Here is an 8,483-nt window from a genome sequence, read left to right as displayed (position 1 = left end):
TCAGCATCATAGAGCTGGAAGGAGAGCACGGTTTTATCCAGAGAGCTCTGGGTAGAAACCCCTGGTTTGCAGCTAGTAGGCTGAGGGCACTTGGGCTTCATACTTTCTCCCTAAGAGGTTTATAAAAATTAAATGACATTGTTACTATAAACAAAAAAGTAGCTAAATGATAAATATTAACATGACCAAGAATTCTCAATTTCTGATATGATTACTTTTTTCCCAATGTTTGAAATTTTGCCTTAAAAAACCCATCTGTTTATGTTAGAAAATTGTAAGTTTCTCTATATATCGGAGGTAACTGTAGTTTTACTTGCACCTGAATGGGTCGCCTTCTTGGGTATAAATATTCCATAGCCAGTAGTCTTTTAATAATAACTGAAAGGACATACATACCCTTATTTTATCATCATCAAATGTACTTCTCTATAGTAAAATACAAATTTCCGTGACAATAATGAAAATATTTTACATGGTTCTCAATGCAAGAGAGAATGAGAAAGGTGGGGAAAAGAATGAGAAAGAAAGATAAACAGGGAAAATGACTAGAAATATAATAGGTCATTACTCTGAAAAGAATTAGCCAGTAAGTTACTTTAGTTACTGCATGAAGAAATAACTTTTTTCTATTTAATAATGTTTCAGTCATAGTATTTAGAGTAAAAGGTTAAAATTGGTATTGATTACAGATTTTATAATAATTAAGATTATATTAAGCCCTGGTTGGTGTAGCTCAGTGGATTGAACATGGGCCCATGAACCACACAATCGCAGTTCAATTCCCAGCCAGGGCACGTACATGGGTTGCAGGCCAGTTCCCAGCAGGGGATGCACCAGAGGCAACCATACATTGATGTTTCTCCCCTTCTCTCCTTCCCTTCCCCTCTAAATATAAATAAATAAAATATTTTAAAAAACAAAACAGATTATATTAAAATATTACATTTTTATAATAATCAAAATTATATTAAAATAATACATTTTGTTACTAAAACATATTATTTTCTCATTTTAATTCATTTGTATTAAAATATGTAAAAGGTAAATTTAAAGGTAAAATCAAATCTAAAAGCTGGATGTAAAACCATGTTTAGAATATTAACCTAATTATTGCCATAAATAAAGATGTTCACTTTAACAGTGGTTATTATTTTGTGAGGTAAATTACAGATGCTTTCGATTTTGCTTATTTGCTTTATTTGACTCAATGATTGTGAAAATAATATTTATCTTTAAAAGTACTCATTCAGATAATGCAACCATCTCTGGTGTAAGTCAGCTGCAATGCGCACGTACTGCTTTGGTGACTCACAAGCAAATCTTGCCCTGTGCCCTGAAATCTAAAATACTCATGCTCTATTGATCTGGGAGAGGAAACTAATTCCGAAAGCACATGCCCCTTACAGGAAAAGCCCTGGACTTAGCTTCTAGCTTTCCACCCAGAGACCTTTCACAATGTGCTTTTCCTGCTAACAGTGTGCCCTAAGGCAATGAATCTTAGACTTGAGTGAACACTGGAATCTCCAAAGCCATTTGCTCTAATGTACCTGGGAGTTCAACCCTCAGAGATTTGGACTCAGGAAATAAGGAGTGGAGGACAGGTATTCACATTTACCTATGTCTTATATAACATTCTGATTCTGAAATAGATGATCGTGCTTTGAGCAATGAAAAGGAAGGAAAGAAAAATTTGCATTAAAGCCAGCATACTGCTGTACAGAGTCATACAGATTACAGACAAAGCTGTGTGAAGGGAGATGTAAGAGTTACATTTATGGTAAAAAACTCTTTCCTATCTAGTACCAAAAGCACATCTCAAGTCCAAATATCAGAACTGAAGGGAAAAGAATAAGGAAAGGAAAGACACTGAGTGCACGCACACATTCTACATGCAAACATACACAAATACACAGTGATCCCTGAAAATCAAAGATTCTTTCACAAGAAAGATATAGACTATCAATGATTTATTTTATTCCCAACATTGTACTAAGTGTTGTATGTCTACTACTTTTAGAGAATAGCATAAGAAAATCATGTTTAAATGTTAATTTCTGTGAGTGACGCCATACTATGAAAGGATATCCAAGAAAGGAGAGCCATGCAGACTAACAATGCAGGAAGGACTTCACAGATGGGATGGGAGGGCACTTCTAAGAAGAGATAAATGTGCAGGGAGCGGTGAGGACGGAGCATGCAGATGCATAATAAATCATTCACAAGTCTACACAGGCACATCACTTACACTTTTTGTCTATGCTCTTAGCTTCCAATAATCATCTTTATCAACTCAAGCCTAGTTTAGTTTCACTGCATTGGAGCCTACACTGACTCCAACACTGTACTAGGTTCAAGTGACACAGAGTAAATAAAAGATGGAAGATCTGGCCCCTGTCCTTGAGAAGCTGCAGTGAGGGGACCAGAGCCAGGCTCATGATCTGAAGGGAAGAGCCCCATTCAGGTCATTCTGATTACAGCCAAGTGTGAGAGTATCACTCCCAGTAATAGTGCACAGATGCATCAGGTAGGAATATGCAGGGTTTCCCAATATAGGATAAACACAAAGGGCAATGATCATTGTCCCATTGGCTCAGTAGTATTTACAAAATATTGTCTAACACTTTATCTCATCTAAGCTCCTTGAAGATGGACAGCTTTGTTGTTGTTGTTGTTTTTTACCAACACACCTCAGATGCTTAACATTCTGCCAGACACATAGTAGGCTCTTAACAAATATATTGAATTTAATTTAGTCTTTACAGCCCCACATTGTACAGAAGAGGAAGTAACGTTGGATTTGCTCTGTCTGAACCACCCTGGGTCCCCCAGGTTAAAAACTAGGTTGGCGGCAGTGGCTTGATCATCTCTCCAGTGCCAAAGCTCTTTGTTCAGAATGATCCCTGAGACATTCAACCCATTCCTGTGAACTGTGTTCCCAAGCAGCTAGGGTCTGTGCTACTACTGGTTGGAACTTTAGAGCCACCTGGTGATGAGGTGAGTGGTGCCCTCAGCCTGGCACCCTGGATGTTGCTGAAAGGAGGTTAATCGTATGACTAAAAACACTGCAATTGTCCCTTTGTCCTGCAGATGGAAGCAACTCTGCATTTTCTATTGAGAAAAATAAGTTGTTTTCTATTAACTCTGTTCTTTCTGTTAATGCCTCAAGCTATTGCTGCTCTAATCATTATATTCCTTACAAGGAATATGCTGATTTATACTACATCTTATGAGCAGTCTTCTCACTTCTTTTTAATTGACCAGTGCCCATTGGGACAATCTAAACAATATAATCAGCCGCTGTTGTCAAAGGCCACGCTGACTATAATTAATGGCAAAATTAATCAGTGGTTAAAAGCTTGGACCTCAGAGCCAGGCAGACCCAAGTTCAGGCTAAGTCATTAATACATGTGAGCTCTTGGGCAAGCTACTTAATAGCTTACTCAATTAACTGAGGATAATGAATTCTGTCTAAGATAGCGGTGAAAAATAAATAATCTATGAAGTTCTTGATACAGTACCTAGAAAATAATACATAATCAAAAATTATAGCTATTATGATATTTATGTTACAACCTTGCTCTTCTACATATGTACCACATATAAACATATATATGAGGAGGGACTGCCAAAAAATGGAATTATCTTCTGGAGAGTGGGCCCCTTGTAGTACAGGCTTCTCGTGCTAGGTGAGTGTTCCAGGGACCCATCTGTATCAGTGTACCAGCTGCCATTGTTGTGAGAAGCTGTTTTCAGCTTCACTGAATTTTTTTGAAGACTCTTTCAAAGCCTTTGTTCATTTCATGATGGTTGATTTACCAGTGCACTTGCCCACTGCAGGCTGAGTGCTCAGCAACATTTGACCAAAAATGCCAAGATCCCCCATGCCCTACCCTCCCTATTCACCAGATCTCACCTGAGCAACTTTTTTTTAGTTTCCCTGATGAAAAAACGTCCACAAAAGAAAACCTTTTGCCAATGCGGAAAGCAAGAAAGAAAAGTGTCAGAAGCACTGAAAGGCATCAAAATTGATCAGTTCAAAAACTCTTTTGAACAGTGGAAATGTCTCAGCAGGTATTAGCATCAGATGGAAAGTACTTTGAAGGTGGGTGGTGTTTAAACATGGGAGAATAAATACACAATTTTTAATAAATATATCTTGGGGTTTTGGTCCCCCCTTGTATGTATTTGTGTGTATGCATATACACGTACACGCACACTAGCAGTACATGGTCAGCACAAATAGTGCCCCTTTTCTATTAAAAAATCTTTATTACAAAATCATAAGCATGTAGTTTTATAACAATATTACACTCAAGCACACCATATGACACTTTAGGTGAAATGTTCAAATTAAAACTATAAATTATTTCACCCATAGTATTACCCTACCAACCACACTCAAGCAGGCATTACTTCTGCCAGGCCCATGTACATGTATGTATGTATGCATGTATGGGCATGTATGTGCACATTTGTGTATGTATGATATGTATTACTTAGTAAACTGAACACAGAAGAAACTAAAGGTTTAATCATGAAGAAATTTTATTTTCATCTCTTATGATCTTTTCAAATCTACTTGGTTGGAGCCAATTCTTCCCTGCCTCTTGGATAAAATTTAGGATAAGTCTCGTGGCATTTCTGTCATTCTTGGTTAATGTAAATTCTTTCTGTAATTTTAAGGCACAAAGAATCGGCCTCATTCCAGAGGTATAAATATATGTACTCCTGTATATAGGCCAAGCTGATTATAGGAGATCGCGCAGGCCTCAGAGCAATGCACCTATCATAGTCTCTACCCTTTAAATTTCTTTTTGCCTGAGACATACAGCAGCAGTCCATTAAGTGGCTCCAGATCCCAGGAACAAATCCCAGGCTTTCATAACAGAAGAGCTGAAACTCCTTTCTCTAGGCTTAAGGTGAGGTACAAGCACTCCCACCCTCCTCCACGCTGACCAGGAAGCAGGACTCAATGCCTACCGATAGTTCTCTCCAAAAATATCTCCTGACACTCATCTCCTTTCTCGGAGTTAACATGTTCTTTCCTTTCCCTTTCTTTTTCCCTTTCCATTTCCCCTTTCCTTTCCTTCCTTCCTTCCTCTCTCACTCTCTCTCTCTCTTTCTCTCACTGTCAGACAAGGGTAAGGTGGGCAAAGCTGACACAGCTGTTCCACGAAAAGTAAGAAAACTGGTTTAAGACACCTCTTTTGCAACCTGTGCCTGGAACCATCTCATTTTGGAGTGTGGTATCCATTGTCTAGTAACATAAGTTGAAACCAATACTAAAATGATTTCAATTGAAAAACCTATTTCACAGGGTTGTGTAGTGTTAGACTGGAACTCTAGTGCTCATCCTGACCACAACACACCTGAGTTTGTTCTGTTTACTCTCAGATACTGCTACTTAAGATAAACTGGAGCCTGTCTATGGGAGAATGTTGCAGTTAGGGAAGTTAGGGGACAGATTGGCAACCATCTCATATTAGGTATAACTGAAGGAATTTGGGGTGAAGAGTTAAGATTAAATAGAGGAGATAATGAATGTGATGGAGGCTTTTAAATAATAGGAAGGCTGACATATAGTACAGGAATGATGATCTTATTATCAGGCCTCAGAAACTATTGAAAAAGTACAGAAAAGCAGAATGGTGCTCAATTAAAGAACGTACCAACAATTAGAACCAGCTGAAAAGGAAGTGGTCTGATCTGGTGGGTTTCTTGACATTGGAGATGTTCAAATAGAAGAAGAATTTGGAAAATTCTTAGGGGAGCATGGGGCTCTGAAAAATTTATAGTCCTACTTTATTTCTTACTTTGCATAGAATTTGAATAATACTTAAGTCAAACCTCAGAGATGACTTGGTGAATCATTCATCAAAAATCATACTTCAAATTCAGGAGCAATGCATATGTCATTACGCTTTCTGTAACTTATTTCACCTGGAAGACCAGATGTTCATCATGCTACAGTATGGCTAAGCCATTAAGGGTTCTTTGTGTGAACCATAATGGAATAAACCTGGTGTCAAAGGTAAGCATTTGACTCCCTTTGAGTTAACAGGTAACCCATGAGGCCATCCTAATGTGGAATTGTTTCTCTTGAATGGCCTGTGACCTTCCACATTTATCCTTTTACTTATTATTAAAATTGAATTAAATTCCACTTAATTGATGGAATTTAATGGAATTAAAATGAAATGGAACTAAATCAATAGCCATTAGAAGCAGTCTTTTTTCACAAGTTAATTTTTTTAATCAACTCAAAAACATTCAATTGACCATTACTAATTTTTTTCTCAGCATTGAGCACTTTCTCCTTCTTGTTTTATCTTTCCCCATTTAATTGTTAATTTATGGAGTCAGTTTCAGCTCTTCTTTTTAAATCACAAAGACTATTTAAATGATGAATGTTCCATGTATACTTAACCTATGTTGGGTAAGAAAACACTGCAATTTTCAGGAAATTGCAAGAGATGTTCTTATAAACTGTCACATTGGGTCCTTAGCAATGTTCTTATGTCCACCTTTACAATTCAGTTGGCTTAATTGATGTATCCTTAACTCAGTGCATTTGGAAGGACAAACACCCAAAGGAAGTCCCTCAGCAGATAACTAACCTGCGGTTTCATTCAATACACCAGTGCTAAAGGACATCAATGATAAAGTAATTTCTATCAAGGGCATAAGGACAGGAGAACAAAGTTAAAGGTAAACAAACAGTGAGTGTTCTGCTATATCCATAGTTGAGTTTGTTTAGAACAGGAGAGAAAAATGAAGCTGGACTGGAAGGTCACGGTCATACTGTGAAAGAGCCTCCATTTCGGCCCAAGTAACATGGATTAACTTGCTATTGGTTGAGGCGCACTGAAGATTTTGGACAATAGGTCAAGTGATCAAGTAGCAGTCAAACCAGGGAGCACCTCTTTTCACTGCTACTTGTAAATCTGAAACCTGTCTGTCCTAATCCTTAGCCTTCAAACCAGGTGCAGGAAGTTAAATATAAAGAACTCCTAGTCAATTAATTAATTTATTTTAGGAAATGACTTTGTGACCTACCTCGTCATTTCTTCCCTTTCTCTTTGACCTACATCACTCCATACCACTGTCTTTCAGTGACTTCCTGGATTCAGAGATTTGGGAGTTTATTTATCATTGAAACCCTGGTACCAGCCTCTTAGAATTGGAAACTGACTGGATTCCCTAGATTTGACCTTTGGTGCTCCCTAGGGCCAGCTTGTACACACCCTCCTGAACAGTCTGAGTGATCTCCCATCCTGGGATCTACGCTGCTTCCTGGGACTCCTCCACCTTGTTTCAGTTAATTTGCAAGACCCGTTTCCTTTTGCTCACCAAGATAAAGCAACTTCCCACCTTCATTGTCCTTCTAATTCTTTGACATGTGACCTAAAATTCTACTAATTTAGAAACAAATCTATCAGCTTAATTTTTTAATCTTCATAATTTATACACCATACATCCAGCAGTATTTTCATGGCTGGCCTTGAGCTGGAAAAGCAGAAAGAAGTGAGCAGAGAACAGAAATTCAAAGGACTTGATTGTGGAGAGGAGAGGAGCTGCGGTGGGGGGGGGTTTTGCCACTCCCTCTCCGTATGGCACGCTGCTGTGCTCCATGTCAGTGACGATTACTGACACCACAAATACCTTGTCCTTTCCTGATTTATGCTTTGTTCATGTTGCTTTGTCCTTAGGAATGACCCCCACTAGAACCCCAAATTCACTTATTACAAATTTATATATCCTTCTGGATGCCTTTTATTCAGAAAGCCTTCTATTAATAATGTGAGGTGACATTTTTCTTTCCTAGTATTTTCTTTGTATATCTGGTAATGGTTAACTTTATGTGTCAACTGGAGTGAGCCACAGGGTGCCCAGATATTTGGTCAAACATTACTCTGGCTGTTCCTGTGAGGGTAGATTTGCTTGAGATTAACCCTGAAATCAGTAGACTAGGTAATGCAGATTGCCCTCCTTAACGTGGGTGGGTCTCACTCCGTCCACTGAGGGCCTGAATAGAACAAGGCTGAACCTCCCCAAGTAAGAGAGAATTCATCCCACCAGCATTGCCCTCAACCTTAGCTTTTTCCCCATTTTCAGACTTGAAATGAAATATTGGCTCTTTCTCCTCAGTCTAGAGACTGCTAGTCTTTGGATGGGAACTATGCCATTAGCTCTCATGGTTCTCAGATCTTTGGATGTTGGAACTAGCTTCCCTGAGTCTCCTGTTTGCCCATTCACCCTGCAGACCTTGGGACTTGACTTGCCCACAGTATATGCTATACATATATAAACACATATATAACATTCTATTCGTTCAGTTACTCTGTAAAATCCTGAGAAAACCTATCTCATCAGACAGTTACGTAGCTCTCCTTCTCTGTGCCCTCAGTCCTGGTGGAGCTTCCACTCTAGTCATTATGCAATTCCTTTCCGAACTTCTATTTACTTCTGTCTCTGAACATATG

The sequence above is a fragment of the Sturnira hondurensis genome, unplaced genomic scaffold, assembly GCF_014824575.4.
Source record: "Sturnira hondurensis isolate 20B ecotype Veracruz unplaced genomic scaffold, ASM1482457v3 Scaffold0000396, whole genome shotgun sequence".
In the NCBI taxonomy this organism is placed as follows: domain Eukaryota; kingdom Metazoa; phylum Chordata; class Mammalia; order Chiroptera; family Phyllostomidae; genus Sturnira; species Sturnira hondurensis.
The sequence above is the reverse complement of the archived record's forward strand: the minus strand, read 5'-3'. Positions refer to the sequence as shown.